This window comes from Castor canadensis, chromosome 7 (assembly GCF_047511655.1).
Source record: "Castor canadensis chromosome 7, mCasCan1.hap1v2, whole genome shotgun sequence".
Classification (NCBI taxonomy): domain Eukaryota; kingdom Metazoa; phylum Chordata; class Mammalia; order Rodentia; family Castoridae; genus Castor; species Castor canadensis.
The window spans coordinates 141,015,734-141,034,802 of NC_133392.1; positions in this window are offsets into that span (position 1 = coordinate 141,015,734).

A 19,069-nucleotide genomic window follows, 5' to 3' on the forward strand; every position below is an offset into this window, starting at 1 on the left:
CTATCTCTGTCTCTCCCCCTCCCTCTCCAGGACCCTGAGACCTCATGTGAAGAATGCTAGGGCAGGGCCACGTGGATCACAGCAATGTTGATCAGCAACAGCTGAGGCCAAAGGCGCCTAGCTGGAGAGAGCCCGACCCAGCCCAGCCCATCTGCCATGACAGTCCACTGACTGCAGACGCAAGAGCGCAGCAGTTAAGGCTCCGACTTGGCGTGAAATCCATGCTGCTTGTTTGTTTGGGCTTCATGGGGAGCTGTCACTTTCAACAGCAAATTCCCAGACAGGCCCTGTGCCTAACACAGCAGGTGCTGCGCCTTCACTCTCCCACCAGAGGCATAGGGAAGTCAATCAGCAAGGTCCTGGGACTCCGTGTGATGGCCCATGGTCAGCAGACTGGGAAGGGTCTCCAGGCTGGTTCCACTGGGTGAGCAGTTAGGGATCCTCCTGCAGCCTGAACACCCAGCTGCTGGGGGGCAGGGCACAGGGTGCTGCAGCCTCTGTGAGTCAGAAGATGAAGGAGACAGGACTGAGTGGCTGCGTGGAATAGCTGGCAAGGAGAAGATGCATTTTTAACAATTCAGCCCTGCAGAATCTCACTATTTATCTCAATAAACGCCAGGGTGACTTTTTCTTTCTCTTTTCCCTCGCTATAAAATGCTCAGGGAGTATCACTGTGAGAAGATGAAAGATTGAAACTCAGGGGAAACTCGTTTCTGGAGGTTTCTACAAAGTGCCATCAGATGCAGCTCCCTGCTGGGCATAACCTAGCCCACTGGGGTTGAGCTGAGAGAGACAGGGGAGGGGTGGGAGAGTACAGAGGAAGGCTCTGGAACCCAGGGTGGGGGAGGGTGTGAAGAGAGAGAGGGATGGAGGGGACAAATATTTAAAGCAGCCCTGCCTTTAGCCTTTGCCCCTCCCCTCACTGGAGGCTCCCACTCCAGCCATCCTCCTGCTGTGGGCAGGCCCTGGGCATGAGGACTCTGTAGGGCACAGAAGACATGCCCAACAGAGCCTTTACCTCCTCCCCTATCCCATGCTCTGTGGCCCGGATCCTAGAGTTGCAGCCCCAATGCCCCTTGCCCCCTTCATGTCCTAGGCAGGCCTCTTCCAATATCCCAGCACTCCAAGGAAAGCACCCAGTCCCCAGGGGGCCAGGGGCAGCTGCTGGGATAATGTGGAAGGATGGGTGGTCCCGGACCTGCAGGTACAGCATACCCAGTGAGCCAGGCCCCATGGTTGAGGACAAAGGTGGGCAGAGGCAGGGACAGGAACAAGGGCCTCCATACATTCTCATGCCCTTTCAGCCACAGAGTTGACCAACTGGGGAGGTCCCTACAGGGTGAGGTGGCCTCATGCCCACCCTGGAGACGAAGAAAGTGAACTCCATACCAAGAGGCCATCTGAGGCCACATCCAGCTGGCCAGGGGAGGCCGTCACTAGAACTAGCTGTCTACCCCAGGGCTGAGCAGGTGGTGGGAGGCAACTCGGCCCAGGTCAGAACCCAGGCTTGTACTGACACGGTATGAATCTGTCTCTTCCCTTCGCCGGTTGGACAGCCTCCCAGAATCACTTCTCTTGTCACCTCTGTCCTTCAACACGCAACAGTACAATGATCAAATTCATAGCCCCTTCCCAGCAATCCCCAAATCTCCGAGTCCCCAAAAGAGAATGTTGGTTCCCCTCTAACCTCCTCCCTTGAATTTGGTTTTAAAACTACTTTGATGTCGAAACCTGACCAGAGCCAACAGGAAGTTATTCATAGTCCATACTCAACCCGCTCAGTGACAGAGAAGCTGCCAAGTGGCACCACTAGGCTCTGCCCAAGGTTTGGGAGGCTGTGGGCCTTCAGCAGCTACCTGGAAGGGATGACAGTTTCTTCAACAAATAAATGGTCGGGACAAATACCCAAAGCAGGAAGGAGAAGCTCTCAAGGTAAAGGCACATAAAGGATATAGTCATCGGTAAGTTGGTCACAATGTGTCAAAATCATGAGAATTCCCAGTCAGACAAAATGTAAAAAGGGTCTGATGTATCCCGTTCCTGGGGCTGCTAAGCCAATGCTGCCATTGTCCAGGTGGGTCCTGGTGGAGAGCAGCAGTGACTGGGACTGTGGCTCTGTGCTGCACGTCCTCTCACAGCTGGCATCTAATACAGGGTCATGCTGTGCTGTGCTGCATCAGCATCTAGCCTCCAATCTGCCAGGCACCCCCTGGGGTCTGCACACCAGGCAGTTCTAGGGATGCTCCACTTGTAGGAGGGTGAAGGGATCTGCCACTTGTAGGAGGGTGAAGGGATCTCCTCTTGGACCTCCTGACCTGGAGAACTGGGCCAAGTCCAGCCAGAGCCTCCTGGGGCCTTTGATGCTTTGTCCCGATCAAAGGGACCCTGAAGCCTACTCTGTGCCCCCTCTACCCAAGGACCCCATGAGTCTTCAACGTGAGATTTCCCTCTTGTGTTCACAACAGGACTGGTCCCTTTAAGAATGCAAGGGTGGGGGGCATCCATTGTGAAGCCCTGATGTAAGTACATCCCCTTTCCTTAGACTCCCAACAGAGGCCACCCCAGGCCTATCATCTCAGGGAGCCTCATGCTCTGAAGTTGAGGAGGGGGCAAAGACCAAGGGTCTGATGCCATTGTCTCAGAGCAGAAAAGGAGGCCCCTGGGACAAGGCTGCTCAGTGCTCTCCTAACCTCTCATTAAGCCAAACAGCCTGTCATAGAAAAACTAGTGTCGTTCCTAATATCTCCGATGCTCCACTTAGACAAAGTCATTACCAAAGGCCTCCAGGTGTTTAGAGAAACAACTTAGCAATATGGCTGCTGCCTGGTGTGCATGTGGCAAGACATTCTCCCTGGAGCCCTGTGTGTGTTGTATGTTTATTATTTTACAACAAGGAGGAGAAGGAGCCTCTCTCTGGTATCTTGTGACAGTTGAGTGGGCCTGGGGGGTTGGTGAGAGAGTCAGGACAGGGTTTGTTTACACCCACAGGGAGGTCCGGCAGAGAGGGTGATCAACCATCCTAGTTTATCCAAGAAGACAGAGCTTCCTAGGAAGGGTAACTTCATTAGGACCAGGATAGTCCTGGGCACACCAGGCTGGATGGGACAAAGGCCCAGGTCAGGAGTCACCTCAATAAAGATGGCTGTAGGCCTGAGCTCTGGGGTGGAAAGCCTCCAGATAGGTCTGATGACAAGAAGCCAGTGCTTCCTGTGCGTTACTGTGTGCCAGGCACACAGCTCTTCACGTCCTTTGGGAATTAGAATCGGATGAAGAAACAGAGGTAAGGAAAGGAAGTGAGTTACCCAAGGTCCCATAGTGGGGGAAGCAGAACCGAATTTGAACCTGTGTCCCAGCATCTACTTTTATAGTCCCAGTGATAAACTTCAGGCTCCACAGCCATGACAATTCTTCTCGTGTATCAGTTAGATTTTGCTGCCTAACAGCCATCCCATAATGTAGTGGCCTAAAATTATAACAACACTTAAAATTCCTCATGATTCTGTGGACTGTACTGACAGACTCCACTGGGCCAGTGTGGTCTCAGATGGCCACACTCACCTGTCTGGGCTGCCTGGGCTGGGGAGGCTGGGACCTCTCTCCACACTGCTCTCATCATCTTCCATGAGGCCAGCTCAGACCCATGCCTGGGGTGGTGCCACAGGCTTCCCTGTCGCAGGAAAGACTAGCCCACATGCACAAGTACTTTGCAACTCTCTGTCCCCTTTTCCCAAAGCACATCACCAGGCCAAGGTAGATTCAACCCCACAAAGCCACACACCCACCCCTTGAGGGAACAGCAACCTCCCACAGCAAGGGGTGTGTGCAGGGCGGGAGGTGAGGTGAGCACATTGCCATTTACCATTACAAATGTGTTTCCCTCTGCCCTTTCTCTACCTCTGTGCTATGGGGATCCCAGAAGGCACCCACCTTCCCCCTCACCCTGTGCACGCACAGCCCTCACTTCTTCCCTGTCAGGAATGCCTCTCCCTCCATTTCCCCTGGGCAGCTCAGTGAACACCTCCATCAGGAAGCTTTCCCTGACCATCCACCCAGACACCCAGAAGGCCAAGTTAGGGCCTCCCCACTCTCCCCTTGCATCCCTTCTCATCTTTTCATGACACTTGTCACCCATGGTAAGAGGCCCGAGATCAAGAGCAGCATCTTAGAGCCCAACAACCAGCCCAAAGGAGCAGCTCGGAAGATGCCAAGGGCTGGGGCAGGGGGCGAGGGTGGGACTGAGCCCTGGGAGAGGAAGTCAGGGCAGCCTGGGCCTGGATGCCAGCCCAATGACCAGGCAGGGCCAAGGCCAGGCTGTGTGGCCAGCTGTGAGAAGGCACCTTAACCTTGAGCTGTAGCTTCCTAATAGCCTTCCTGCTAGGCCTCCTCCACCATGGATATGCCAGGCCCACAGGAGAAACCAAAACTATACACCTGGCTGGCATGAAGGGGCTAGAGAAATTTGGGGGATAAGAGTGATCAATATTGTTTGATCCAAAGGAGCCAGACATGGAGAAGAGAGCAAGGGACAAGATCCCTGCTGGGCAGTAAATCAAGGTCTAGTTAATTGCAGGAAAAGAATGGCCCAGCAGGGAGCACTGCAGGAGCTGCAGGCAGTGCATGATGTCCGTGGCTGCTGAGGTGGATGAGGGGTCTCTTTCTGATTCCAGGTAGATCCCGGAGGAGGTGACTTGTGAGCTGAGGATGAGGGGAGAAGAGGGAAGAGCACTGAATGGGAAGACTGTGTGTGCATGGCACATCTGAGGGCTACAAGAGGCCACAGAGAGAGGTCAGTGAAGCGTCCAGAGTCTCAGGAGGAGAAAAGCCTGTGCAGGAAACTGAAGTCTCTTAGAGGAGACAGGAAACCAGGCCAGGACCCTGCTGAGCTGGTGATGGTGACAGGATCCCAGGAGGTCAGCTGGGGAAGGTGGCAGTGAGCAGCCAGGGTTAGGAAAGAAGGACAGGATGGAGCACAGGTGGGAACCAGGTGTCCCTCAAAACACCAGAAAGTCCATATGGTCCATAGCCCCTGGAGCCTACATTAAAACCAGAGATCATCTAATTGTTTCACAAACACACATGCACACACACTATGCACACACACACACACACACCCAATCAAGCAACAGCACAGGTCCTTCAGGTCCTAATGCATAGGACCCTGGCAAAGACCTGTGCTGGGTGACCTGGATGGAGGATGACCTGGAGATCATGGCCCAGGTCAGAAGGAGGGAGGCAGGAACCATGAGGACTCATGCTGGACATGCCAGACCCCAAGAGAGCATGATGACGCCTACCTGAGACCAAGAATAGAGCTGCGGAGTGCACGTGAGCGCTGAGCACGGCAGTTCCTGCTCTCCAACCTGTCAGCTCCAGGAAGTGATTAGAATCCGAAAAAAGCCCTCATTATTTCTCCCAGGGCCATGGTGCCCTTTGGAAAAATGGATGTTCCTGCCAGATCGTCCCCTGAAGATGTGTTTGTCACAGGCTATTGTGTAAATCCGTGTTTGTCCCATTTTTTAAACTGTGAATTATCCACATGATTGGGCTTAACACTCCCTTTCCCAAACGCTCAAAATGTGGCTATTGTCAGGAGCCCAGAGAGGAGCCATAAAACATCACCAGAGAGCAGCCGGGCTACTTCGCCCTGAGCGCGCTGAGCTCTACCAGCTGCCAGCTGCTGCAGGGTAAGAAGCAAGGTGGGCAGCTGGAGGACCAGGCAGGGAAGGATCACACTGCTCTGGACACTGGTCACCCTGGCGTGGCCCCTCCATGTAGTCAGTTAGGCTGTATGACAAACCACTGTAGACTGGGGTACTTAAGCAACAAGCATTCAGTACTCCCAATTCTGGAGGCTGCCACAGCCAAGATCGAGGTGCTGGGGGATTTGGTGTCTGGCGAGGGCCTTCCTGGCTCATAGATGGCAGCTCCTCACTATGACCTCACATGGTAAAAGGGACAAGAGGGCTCTCTGGGGCCTCTTTTCTTAAGGGCACTAATCTCATTTATGACAGTCTCATCTTTCGGTCATTTCTCAAAGGTCCCAGCTCCAATGTCCATCCCACTGGGTAATGGGCTCCAGCATATGGATCTGGTTTCTCTCCTGTCAGAGTCATGGAGGAGCGGGCCTGGGATGCTGGGATTGGTTCATTGCAGCAAGGCTCACTGAGGCCCTACTGTGTACAGTCCTGTGTGGGGCTCCGGGTACAGCAGGAACAGATAAACCCCTGTCCCCAGGGGTCCATGTTCTGTGATAGAGGTAGATAAACAACACATCCTGGGACCATTCAGGTAGGAATGGTGCCAGGTGCTGTGGTGGTATAGACTGCCTCAGGGCTGAGAAGGACAATAGTGATCACCTTAGACTCTACTCCCTCCCCTCTCCTTTCCTTTCTCCTCCTCCTTGTCCTCCTTGTCTTCCTCATCTTCCTCATCCTCTTTGTCCTTGTCCTCCTCCTCCTGTCTTTCTCTTTCTCTCTCATGCATTCACCACACCAAGGAGAAGTCATGTAAGGACACAGTAAACTGGCAGCCACTGCAACCACCCCACCCCCACTCCCACCCCCACTTCCACCCCTAGATGTTTCCCTGCTGTCACTTTGACCTTAGACTTCCACCCTCCAGAGTGCTAAGAAAATAAACGTGGATGGTTTAATGCACACAGCCTGGAATGCGTCGTTAGGGCGGTCCAGGCCGACGGTGAAGAACACAAGCAATGACGTGAGTCCATCTTCTGGCAGCAGTATCTGGGCTACAGCAGGCAGAACAGTAAGTTCTTCCTGGTTGTAGCAGAGAACGCTCCCAGGAGGCAGTTATACCAGAGCCAGTCACTGGAGAACAGTGAAGACGTCACAGGATAGAGGCATTTCAGACAGGTGAGGCACAGATGCAGGCATCCAGACCCTCTTGATGTGTTGAGACGATGAGAAGCCATGCAGAGCAGAGGCAAAGCAAGGCGGGAAGTGCCTGGGACTAGCATGGGGTCAGGTGCCACACCAAGGGGATCAGACTATCCCACACGGCAGGACTCACCAGAAGCGCACAAGTGGTGATCCAGTCCCAGTCCTTGGAGTCACAGAGTCCCTGACATCTAAGGTCCCCGCAGGCTCTAAAATGCTATGAGCCAGCAGAGGCTGTTGACCTTAATTGGGCAACACCTGATAGACTTGTTTAAATGAAAGTCACACAAACAGATGGTAGGTTTCATGAGGCCTTGGGAGGAAGTTGGGAGCAGGTCACAGATGGACCTTAGTATCAGGGTCTCACACAGCATCTGGCCAAGTGCAGGAGTAATCATCCAAAGTACCCTACCCCACTGGCTTCGGTTACCCGTGACTCACTGACATCCCCCAGTGGGGATTCTTAACTGGACCGCTCAGGAGCAGCCCCCCAAGACCAGCTCCAAATGTAATCAAACTGTGCCCCCCCCAACAGGATACTTTACAGTCAGCCTCCCCTCAGAAAATTGGTAGAGCCAGCGACTCGACTCTCCCAGCAGTCAATAGGGGCCCTTTGAAGAAAATAGGCCAATAAAACATCAAAGCAGCTGGGCTTCCTAGGTAACAGTGAATAACGGCTATGGAGCCTCAATTCCCCAGCAGGGCTGGCTCTAAAGAGCTTCCACTAAGGAGGGGAAGAAAAAAGCCTTTACTTAAACATAATAAGGAGCAGGCGTGTGCTCAAACCACCTGTGTGGTGGAACCTCTCATGACAGCTCCCTTGGACTGATGAGGAAACCGAGTTGGAGGAAGCCATGCCTTTCCTGTGTTCTATTGGCCTCCAACCTGCATACTCTTCACTGCTCAGCCACCTAGGGGATCCAAGGACCAGCAGGGTCCTGGGAGTCAGGTCTGTGGAAACTTCAGTCTTCACCTGGATAAGGATCCAGAAGAGGTGAGCATGAATCCCAGCCAAGTCCCAGCTCTGGGAGGCCAGATCAGTTCCAAGGTCACGGTCTTCCTATGGGAGTTAAAGGGGGAAAGTGTGTAAATGTGAGGAACACAGGGTCCTGCACAGAATGGGTCCTCAGTGAATGCAAACACTCCTCTTTCCTTCTACCATTTATGGAAGAAAATAAAGCCAAGAAAATAAAGCCCTCAGGATTACTAAAGGCTATGCTAACTGCTCCAAAACTCAAACTTCCACCTGGCATGGTGGTTCACATTTGTAATCCCTGCCACTTGGGATTCAGAGATCAGGAGGTCATAGTTCAAGGCCAGCCCAGGCAAAAAAAAAAAAAAAAAAAAAGACCCCCATCTCAATAAACAAATCCAGGGTGGTGGTGCATGTTTGTGGTCCCAGCAGTGAGAGAGGCATAGATAGGAGGATTGCAATCTGAGGCCAGCACCTGGGCAAAAAATAACCTACAAGTGAAAAGAACTGGAGGTGTGGCTCAAGTGGTAGAGTGCCTGCCTAACAAGTACAAACCTGAGTTCAAACCCCAGTACTGCCAAAAAAAGAATAAATAAAATAAAACAAGAGCTGATTTCTCTCCATGTAAAGTTGAGAATAGGGGTGACTGAGAACCCTGGGCTTGGCCCCTTCCACCTTGTGGTTCTGCCATCTTCACCTCCTGCCTTCTGAGGTCAAAGTCTTCCTGATCATCTGTATCAGGCAGCAGAAAGGGAAGTAGAGTGGGAAGTCACAAGGACACAAGGTTGAATCAATGGGTCTCTTCTGCTAACACCTATTGGCTAGACAGCAGTCACGAGGTCTCACCTACCAGCAGAGCAGGATGTGTGACTGGGAAGAAGAAACATATTTTGTGGACAGTGAAAAGTTTCAGCCACACCTGCAAGGCAAGATGATGTACAAGGAAACCCAGCAGGTTGCTAGCAGGGCCCCCCCTTAGCGCCCAGGCTCCAGCATGCACCTGGGCCCAGGCCCTTTCCTCCACACTTCATGCCCGAGTAGGGCAGAGAGCCACAGTCCCAGGGCTCTTGGCATGAAACTGGTCCAGCCACAGAGCTGGCCTCAGGGACCCCTTCAGTCCAATAAGGCTGCAGGTGGATGATCCATTGTACAGGGGACCTGTGAGGGTGAGTGGGACCTTAAACACCCTCATTGCTTGTTTTTCACCCCACCCCCATACTTCTGTCTGGGCCCTACCCTTCTGCTGGGCAGCTCTGGTTGGGTCAAGCTAAGCATGTGGAATTTGTTCCTTCAAGGGATCCCTGCTTCCAGGGCATGTCTAAATACAGCATGGAGAGAAGGAAGACAGTCATACCACCACCTACCACCAGCCAGATGAGGAGAGTGACACTTGGAGACAGGACATTTCACAATTATGCATAACCCTGATCCAGAAATCGCAGTCTAGAAATTTAACCCTTGGAAACAGAGATGTACACAGAGATCTAATATTGCTATGACAGCTAAGAACTGGATGTAATCCACACGCGTTATCTCAGGAGCAAGGTTAAGTTGTTTGTAATACTCTACCCAACAGAAAGCTAAGCTACAATTCCACGACTTAAAATGATTCTGTAGCAGATGTGAGTGACAAGGGGAGGTGTTTACAGCACAGTCAATGCAGACTGTAGAGCAAAGCGCAGTGTGTTATTCTTTTGTGGGAAACACAAGAACACACACACCCATACACATGCACATATGTGTACACACCGGTGATTGACAGAGGGCGTGTTTGGTAGAGATTATGAGGGACTTTTCTTTTTTCTTTCTTACTCTTTTTCTTTTGGTCTTTATTTTCTATGATGAACTGGCATATTTTTTCTAAGAGAAAAATAATGTATTTTTAACTTGAGAGGTTTGGGGGTTTCATTTTGACATCCCCAGAACCAAATGTTACCTAAGAGCCAGGAATCTTGTTCTTCTGTGACTTCAGGCTTTAGTTGCTGAGTGTCTGAAGTGGATCAAGGTCACAGGAGTGAAGTTCAGGCTTCTTTGCCTTACAGGTCCCTGGGAAGGGCATTTTTAAGTTTTTCAAAGTGTTCTTAATTTCAACTCTCTAACTTATAATTCCAACTGACTTTTGCATTTCTGGTGAGACATAAGTACTCATAAAATAGTTCAACACCACTCTATTAGTCAGCTATGGCTTAGTAACAAACAGCCACAGACCTCTGTGACATATCACTGGCTGAGTGCAGATTGGTTGCAGGTCTGCCCTGTTACTCTGTCTCTTCTCCTAGGGCATGGTCTCTTCATGGCATGACAGAGCACAGGAACACATGCAAAACACACCATGGCCCAAAGACCTAGACCTAGAACCGACAACTGTCACTTCTGCCAATGCCATGGATCAAAGGACTTTGGACTGAACCCAAAGTCCAGAGCCACACTAGGTGCCCTCTGCCTTGTGCAGGAGGGACTGCGGTCACACAGCAAGGCATGCTGTGCAGAATCAGGCAAGTTCTTTAACCCAGCTTCTCACATCTCCATTCCACATCCCCATCTTCATCCATAGGTGCTCTCTGTGGTCCAGTCATGGTGCAAGAAGGCTGAACATTCTCCGTGCACTTCAAAAACCATATTTCTGCGTTCCCTAAATGTAATGCACGCTTACCGTGCAAAAGCACCAACAGGAAAACAAAGATCTCCAAAATTCCATTGCCTCTCTTGGCCCCTGTCGGGGTGTTGGGGCCTTCCCCAGCTCTCCACATTGAATTTATGTACTGAAATAAACACCAACACCTATTTATATATAACAAAGTAGGATCACACTCCACAGCATTTGATTTTGTATGCCCCCTTTTACAATTAATCTCATTGCTTTTTTCTTGGATTATGAAATGCCCTTTGAAAGCCAGGCCTTTTCATGACTGTATAATATTTTAAACATGCTCCATGAGCTCTCTAGAGCTGTACTCGCCAACCACATATGGCTGTTGAGTATCTGAAATATGGGGGTCTGAATTGAAATGTGGGCAAGCATAAAATACAAACCAAATTTCAGAGACTTGGCACAAAAAAGATTGTCAAATCTCACAAATAGTCTGTATGACAAATAATCTGTATGTTGAGTACACATTGAAATAAAATTTATGCAGTATTGGGTTAAATAAAACATCATTAAAATTAATTTTTCCTGTTTCTTTTTACTTTGTTATTTATTTTGTTTTACTTTTTTTTTTTTAAACATAGTCTCACTCTATTGCCCAGGCTAGAACTCATGACTCTCCTGCCTCAGCCTCCTAAATGCTGGGATTACAGGTGTGCACCACCACACCTGGTTCTTTTAATTTTATTAAAGTACCCGCTAGAAAATTTAAAATTACACATGTGGTATACATTTGTGGTTTAGGTTGCATTCTACTTCGTTCGGATGGTGCTGACCTAGACAGTCCTCTGTGGTTAGGTGTCTAGGCTCTTGAAGAGTTTCTTCCACTATACACAGCACAGTAATGAGCAGCGTGGTATACCGTCTAGCTGACATTCATTGACCCTTTCCCACTGTGCTCTGTGCACAGCACTTTCCACACACGACTGCATGAGTGTCTCAAGCTTCTCCCTCTGGAAGGCACAATTACCATCCCCATTTACAGATGAGAAAGCCAGGGCTCAGGGATATCAGCAGCCTTGGTCAGGGTACACAGCAACTTTTTAGTTGGTGAAGGGAAAATGAAACCCCAGATACATTTGAGTCCCTTGATTTTTACCAGAGACTAGCCTCCCTTTTTATATATCTTTCTAATACCCATCATGGGATTAATTACTAGAAACGAGAGCTGTGGATCAAGGGGTTCTCATGTTTTAATGTTCCTGGGGCACATTACCAACACATTTTCCAGAAAGGAAAATCTAATTCAAACTGCAAACAACAGTCTATTAATTCAGCAATTATCCATGAGGTGTTTACTGTTGTGTGTGCTGGAGGCCACCACAGTCATGACCCTGGTCCTCCTGGGGCTCCCATGGTCCCAGCTCCCAGGGTGGAGGGTGGTGCTGGAGAGAGCATGGTACTTTGTATGGGGAAGTGGAGGAAGGAGAGAGGTGACACAGGGACTGTGGAAGGGACTCGTGGAAGGGCAGATGGTTTGGAGCCTCCACCACTTTAAGTAGGCTTGTTCCCCAGGGATCCTTAGGGGACTTAGTCTAGAATTAAGCCCTGGGTGACCAGAGGGAAATTTGAGGAAAGAGGTTCCAGGCAAAGACTGCAGGTAGGGCTGACCTCAGCACTTAGAGGACAGTGACAGGGACAGGCTACCTGCACTCCATAGTCTGCAGTCTAAGGAGGGAGGAACAGGGCTGGGAGGTGGGCAGAGGGTCACTCAGAACTTCGGAGGAAGTCCTATGAGGCCAAGGGCTACCATTTTACTGAGACCCGAAATGTATGATTTGTGAAGAAAGAAGAATGAAAATTAGGAAAGAAAATTAGCTACTCAACTTAACATTACTTAGAATGAGAAAAGAAATCACAATGAATTACAGATTTTAAAAAACTACTAACGCCATCCCTAGTCACACCACCATGGCATTTGCCCCTTGCATTTTTGGCCTGTATCCCCTCAGACCTCGTCTTCTATGGCAGTGTCGTGGCAATAGCATTTTCTGTACAGAAAGGATGGAAGGAAAGATAACTTAGCTTTGCCTCTAGCAGAGTTTAATGGTAATTGATTTTTTATTATTGATGGTTTAGGAGTGCTTTATTTTCATCATTGAAATTCATTTTTGATATTGTCCTGTAAACCTTTAGAACTGTTGTCAAGTCTAGCAAAAGCTCTATCAAGGTTTTGTTTTTGTTTTTGTTTTTGTTTTAAGAACAGCAGTATATGCTTTCAGTTTATTAAGCAACTATGAAACCTTGTTAACCCTTGGACTGATGCTGCTTTTAACCACACTAGGGGCCCTCAGAGGGTGGAGGGCCCTGTAAGGGGCCAGACAGTGAGGCTCTGCAGCTAAAGCCTCTGTCAACCCACTTGCCACAGGAAAGGTTTCTCCAGGGGTGGGGGCAGGGCCATCACTCCAGTTGCTGTGTAGAAAATGGACTGTAGGGAACAGGAGAGGCAGGGCCCCTCTTGGACTGTCTAGGACAGAAAGTGATGCATGTCCCAGGATGGTAGAGCAATATGTGGGCTGGCCAGCCTGGGGGAGGGGGAAGAGGGGCCTCAAGGTTATCCAAGGAGAAAGTGTCTACTGCCCTGCAGCCCAGATCAAACTGTTGCTTGATTCTCCTCTTTCTTCCTTCTACTTTGGGACCCAGGGCCTGGTCTGCACTCCCCATTCCCTGTCTTTGCTGCCATGTCCCTTTGCTGGGATTGATCCTTTCCCCAAAGTGAGGTGTGAGAACCAAAGGAGGCGATTGGGAATGAAGGTATTTCCTGAGCCACTGAAAGCAGACTGGTTTCCCAGCAGTGCTGGTGAGAATCACGGGAGGAAGCCAGGCCTAGGGCTGAGACTCACTCAGCCCAGAAGAGAAGGGAGACTGCAGCTGCCCCTCGGTATTGGAGTGAGGAGCAAACTCATGGCCCTCAGTGTCACTTACACTAGCTTCAGATATGCAAGGGCCCTACAAGATTTGGAAACGGGGCTGCTGGTGGCAGAGAAACCCCACCAGAACCAAAGGAACCACACACAGGAGCTGGCAAAATGACTGCACACAAAACAAAACAAGAACCTCAACACCAAAGGGCTAAGGAAGACTTATTGGTAGGAAACACAAAGACAGAGAAATGAAAACAGAGCTGGCATATCTTAAGAAAGAAATGCAAGACAGTAATGAAAACATCACAGAGATGGATGCTATAAAAATGAATAAAATGAAGACGCATGAGTAGAATTCCTATCAGGAACACAGAAAATTGGCCTCAGGAAATCATTCAAACCAAAACAGGAAAGAATAAAGTGATAGAAATAAAAACTCAACCTACCCTGAACTCAGGCCCAGCTTTGTTCCAGTAGGTCATGCTCAAGGTCACACTTAGCTGGCCTACAGTGGCAGCTGCTGCTGTGGTAAGATGACACTCTTGGGGTCTCACCTGCCGTGACCCACTCCACTTTGACAACACTAACTTGGATCCATGTAGAGAAATGAGAGCACCTCACCCCCGGGTCAGTGCACTTGGAGAGCTGGAGTTACCTAATGGATGAGTCTGGGGGGGAACAGTAAAGGTCTGCCTCAGTTTCCTCTGCTGTCCTAGAGTCCCCATGACTTGGTTTGGTTGCTAAACCAACAGAGCTCTTACAGGAGATTGCCGGGAGCGGGGTGATTTCTTTTATTGAACTCTTTGTTCCACCATGTGGAACTGTCCTGTCCAAGACCATGATGCCACAGTGTGCTGCCCAGCAGGACACAGAAAAGAAACTGGCCATGCTGTTGCTTCATGGTGGGAGACTGAAGACAGCAGAAACCCTGAGCCGTGGTTCACAGGGAGGTGCTCCAGATAGTTTGTGGATAGCATTATTTCCTTTGGATGGATGACCTTTGGAGTCCCAATAGTACAAAAATATTCCTTTGGTTTTAAAAGACTTCACGAAAATACTGGTTACAAAGTCATTCTCATTATTTCCTTCCTTCCTCCCTCCCTCCCTTCCTCCTTCCCTCTCTCCCTCCCTCTCCCCCTCTCTCTTCCTTCCTTCTTTTCTTTCTTTTTTGAAACAGAATCTTCCTATGTACTCCAGACTAACTCCTAAGTGCTGGGATTACAGATATGCACCACCATTCCCCGCTGCATCTCATTGTTTCCAGTGAGGAATATTGTATTTTCTAAGGCTATTCACTGAGATAAAATGCAATTTAAAAAGGCAGCTAGGTTCAAAGATATTCCATTACCATGGTTCACAGTATTAGCGACCATGTAGGGAAAAATCTGTGTGTGTGTATGTGTACTTTTACGTAGAACTGTTCATTGAAGTTTTAAAATCACATATGAAAGGCATAAATTTAAGATATATAGTGAAACACATATTGACTCTAAGGAAGAAGGGGTTATAGAGAGAATGATAGACATGGAAGTCAACCCAGGGAAATCCTGCATAGGCATAGAGCTGCTGGAGACAGCAGTGCAAAGCCGTGTTCAGAGGACTCCACTGAGTTCCGTTAAATCAGGTTGCACTTCCTGCCACCTGCTTCAGGGAAAGCACTGGGCTCCAGGCTGAGTATGGACAAGATGTGGTTCCTGCCCTGGGGAGTTCTAGAGCTATGAGGATGTTGTGAAAATCAACAAGATTAAAATACAACAGGAGAAACTATAAAAGAGGTCGGCTCTGAGGATCATGATTCATGGCAACTCGTCACAGACATTGCACCCAGCCTCACAATAACCTTATATATAAGGTCATGGAGAAATGTGTAGCCAGAGAATCGAGAGTGGCTTGCCCAAAGTCACGTGATCAGTAAGTGTCACAACCAGAACTTGAACCCAGGTGTATCTACTTCCAAGTTCATCCTCTTTCTTCTTGAGCACACTACCATCCTGTCTGACATCAGCCTGAAGACACCCATCACCTCTGCCAACGGAGAGCATCAGTAAGTGCACACCCTGTGGATCTTGTCATAAGGGTTGGTTATGAGAGGCCTGGGTCTTCCTGGGGTGACATCACTGAGTCCTGTGGGATGAACACAAGTATAAAGACCTCAACCAGGGATGGTTTCCTACCCTTGGCAGAAGGGGCTGCTGAAAACAGGGAGCACATGCCTCCAGCAAAACCATGTTCCAAGGCAAAGGCTATTGCAATATGAACAATGGCACATCTGCCCATCAAGTCAGGGTGTCTGGAGTGTGCTGGAAGTTCAGGAGAAAGGGCCATGGGAGAAGGAGAGGCCAGGGAATGGAGGGGACAAGTGCCAGAGTAAAAGTGAAAAGATATGTCTGCTGACAGAAGAGTACTGTGAAGACCATCCTGCACTAAAATGAGGAGAGCCTCTGCTTTAAGCTGCCTGAGGTGTTTGGCCATCTGTTGCAGCCATGTGCACAGCATACACAGAGTAAGAGTGACAGTGCCCAAGCTAATTCTTTAAGTCTGACGCTGTGTCTCCAGGCACTTGTCTAGGGTCTTTCTCTGTGGCCTTGCAATGTATTTTTTAAATAGCAAAGAAATAGCATTTATCTTTTGGCAATATCCTAGTCTTTATTGCTTCCAGTGCCCAGGACCTGTTGCCTGTCATCTGACCTGTGGGGTGCAAAGGACCCTGGCCAATGTCTCTCAGTCTCAGAACTGTTTACCAGGTCAAGGATAAAGGGCTACAGGACAAAGCTGGTTGCATCTTCAGAGAGGAAGCAGCAAAGGGGAGGAAAGAACAGATGCAGAGTGGACAGAAAGGGCATGGGGAGGGGCACAGGGTCACTGATGACAAGAAAGGGGTTGGAGTGGAGAGGGATCAGGAGTGGAGGGCAAGGAAGGGGTTTGCTGATGAGGAGTTGCCACAGAGAGGCTCAGCAGCAGGTTGCAAAGGGTGGGAGAGCTGTTAGTTGGGAGACTCACAAGTACAGATTCCTGGGGACCCCTGGCTCCAGCACTTTCCATCCTTCCCCTCCCCCATCATCCTCCCCAAGACCTCCTGCAAGACCCTGTACCCCAGCTCCAGTGGAACCTACCTGCCCCCTTCCCCAGACCAGCTGGCCTTCTCTCTACCTCTCCTCCCTCCACCACCCCATGCTGACCTGCTTCTAGCTTTTCACAAAGTATGAGACCAGAATACATGCTCCTTGAAATTTCTCTTTCCTCCATTGTTGTTGGATGTTGTGTGCCTCCCATCTTGGTTTACTTTTAATTCTTGTTACCGGAGGAAGGGAAGAGACCAGGGGTTCCCTCAGCTTCCCAGTTTCCATGCAAATCACAGGAATTCAAAATCCACAAAAGAAAAAAAAAAATTTCAAGGGATCTCACACAAAGGAAAGGGTAAAATTTAGCAAGGATTTATTTTAGTAAAACAGGATGGAGTAGGGAGAAATAAGAAAGGGAGACAGAAAGGTCCCCTGCTGTCAACTCAGGAACTGGGATTGAAAACTCAGAGTGGTGGTTCTGGTCTAGGGTCTTGTATTTTCCGTGTCTTCTACCAACCCCTAATCATTAGTGACAATGGGCTCCAGGAGGGCCTGTCACCAGGCCAAGATGGTTTATTATTCAAAAATACAGAGATGTGTTTAGGCTAACCCAAAACACAGGGGCAACAGATGAGTTTCAGGACTTCCATGGGCCAGGAGTGCCCTCCAATTTTCTTTCTCTACCATTAGCAGCTTCCCAACATCTCAAAGGAGAAGGCAGAGGCAGACATCCCTTCACATCTCCCTGAAGACCTAAAATCTAATATCACTTAAGCTCTAAAAGAAGAAGGTGATGGGAGGGGGCTCACTGATCTGAATTTTAAGTTTTTATTTCCCGATTTAAATTTGAATCTGGTCCTTTTAATCATTATTTTTAATTTCCCCTTACCTTATCTATCTATCCTTCCTCACTACTATTATGTCAGGTTGCACTTCTCTTCTCCGAGAAGTACTGGATGGAGGTAGTGGGACCAGAGCATACCTTTACTCTGTTTAAAAGCACCTGGGAAGGAATGCATGCATCATATCCACCTGGAACCCAACACCAGCTCTCCCTTCTCCACCCTGCCTCCTGCTGTTTCTCCACCTTCCTACCCATCAAAGGCAGCCCTGGAAGCTGCAGAAAGTTGGAGAATTAAGTCACCCAGGCCTGCCTGGCTGTGGCCAGGGGACTAATGGGACAGGGAAGTTGGCAGAAGGACCCACAACCATGAGCTCTCCATTTGGAGCAGGGTGGGGGAAAGGAACTGGAAGGCTGGGGATCATCTGATCCAGCCTCGCTCATTGTCCAGGCAGGACACCAGGCCAGAGGCAGGAGGGGCTTCCTGGGTCACCAGGCCACTTGGTAGCAGGGTAAACACTGATCTGTATGCCTGATGACACAGCTTCCATCCTGCTTGGTGGCTGGTTGGGAGGAGTCCAGGAATCTGGAATTTAAAAATAGCCTTTTGATATTGATACTGTATTTTTTCAATCCTGAGGCATATGTTTTAAATGTTCTACAATACAAATCCTGGAATTGATGGAGATATTTAATTTCATCTTTCTCCTTGTTTTCCTTCCCCCTCAAAAGCTATCATTGCATTGATGGTGTATCTTCTGATAGGTGCCATCTCAAAGTAAAAGCAAGTAAGTTAATGGTGAAGATAATATCATAAGCACTATTTCAGTTGATGTCTGAGTTTCCAGCACTGTGATAAAAACTCAACATGGTTTTCCTCAGTTAACCTTCTATTGCCCTATGAGGTAGTACCAGCCTAATCCCATGTCAAAGATGAGAAAATGGAGGCTCAGAGAGGACTAGTAACTTACCTACAGTCACATAGTAAATGGTTGAGTTGTGATTCTATTTAGACATACTGCATGGCCTTAGAGTAAGTCACCTTGTCCCTTCTGTGGATCAGGGTCCCTCTGTAGGGTCCCTGTGCCCATTAGATGCTATTGCTGTTGCTATTTGAGGGTGTTTTCATCCTTCAGAGCTGGACCCCTCCCTCTTCCTCCTTAGCCACTGCTGGATGCTGTGCAGAGCATGGAGGACTGGCACTGAATCAGCCTCCTCCACACAAAGAGGTGCTCTTTGCAAGAGTTCCAGTTGTGGTCTCCTTACTTGGCCACAACTGGAAATACTTTTAACACCCTACTGCTCTCTTTGCCCCTATGGCTCTGAGTCAAAGTTGAAACAGTAAAAGGCAACGATTTCCCAGGGTCCAACTGATGGGCCAAGGTCAAGACCAGGAAGGGGGGCACAGTGAAAGAGGGCAGTTTCACCATGAAATTATTGTTATTGTTCTGCTGGGGCACTTCTTCTCTACTGGGTGACAGACAGCTCTCTGGGTAACAGTAGATTTGTGTTTCAGGGGGATACATTAGGCAACAGATCAGGGATGCTTCTCAAAGCCTCTCTGCCATCTGAGGGATGGATGAGCCTGGTGAGAAACCCACAAAAATCCAGCTAAAATTTGGCAGCTGCCAACAGAGGCTGGATGCACAACCACAGCACAGAGGTTTCCAAAGAGATGCTCTTTCATTGTGATCTGCCCTTGTGCAGAGGAACCTCTTGTAAGGAAGGGAAGTGGAGCCAGCTGAGGGCAGGCTTGGACTTTGGCTTGGTGAATACGGGGGAGGAG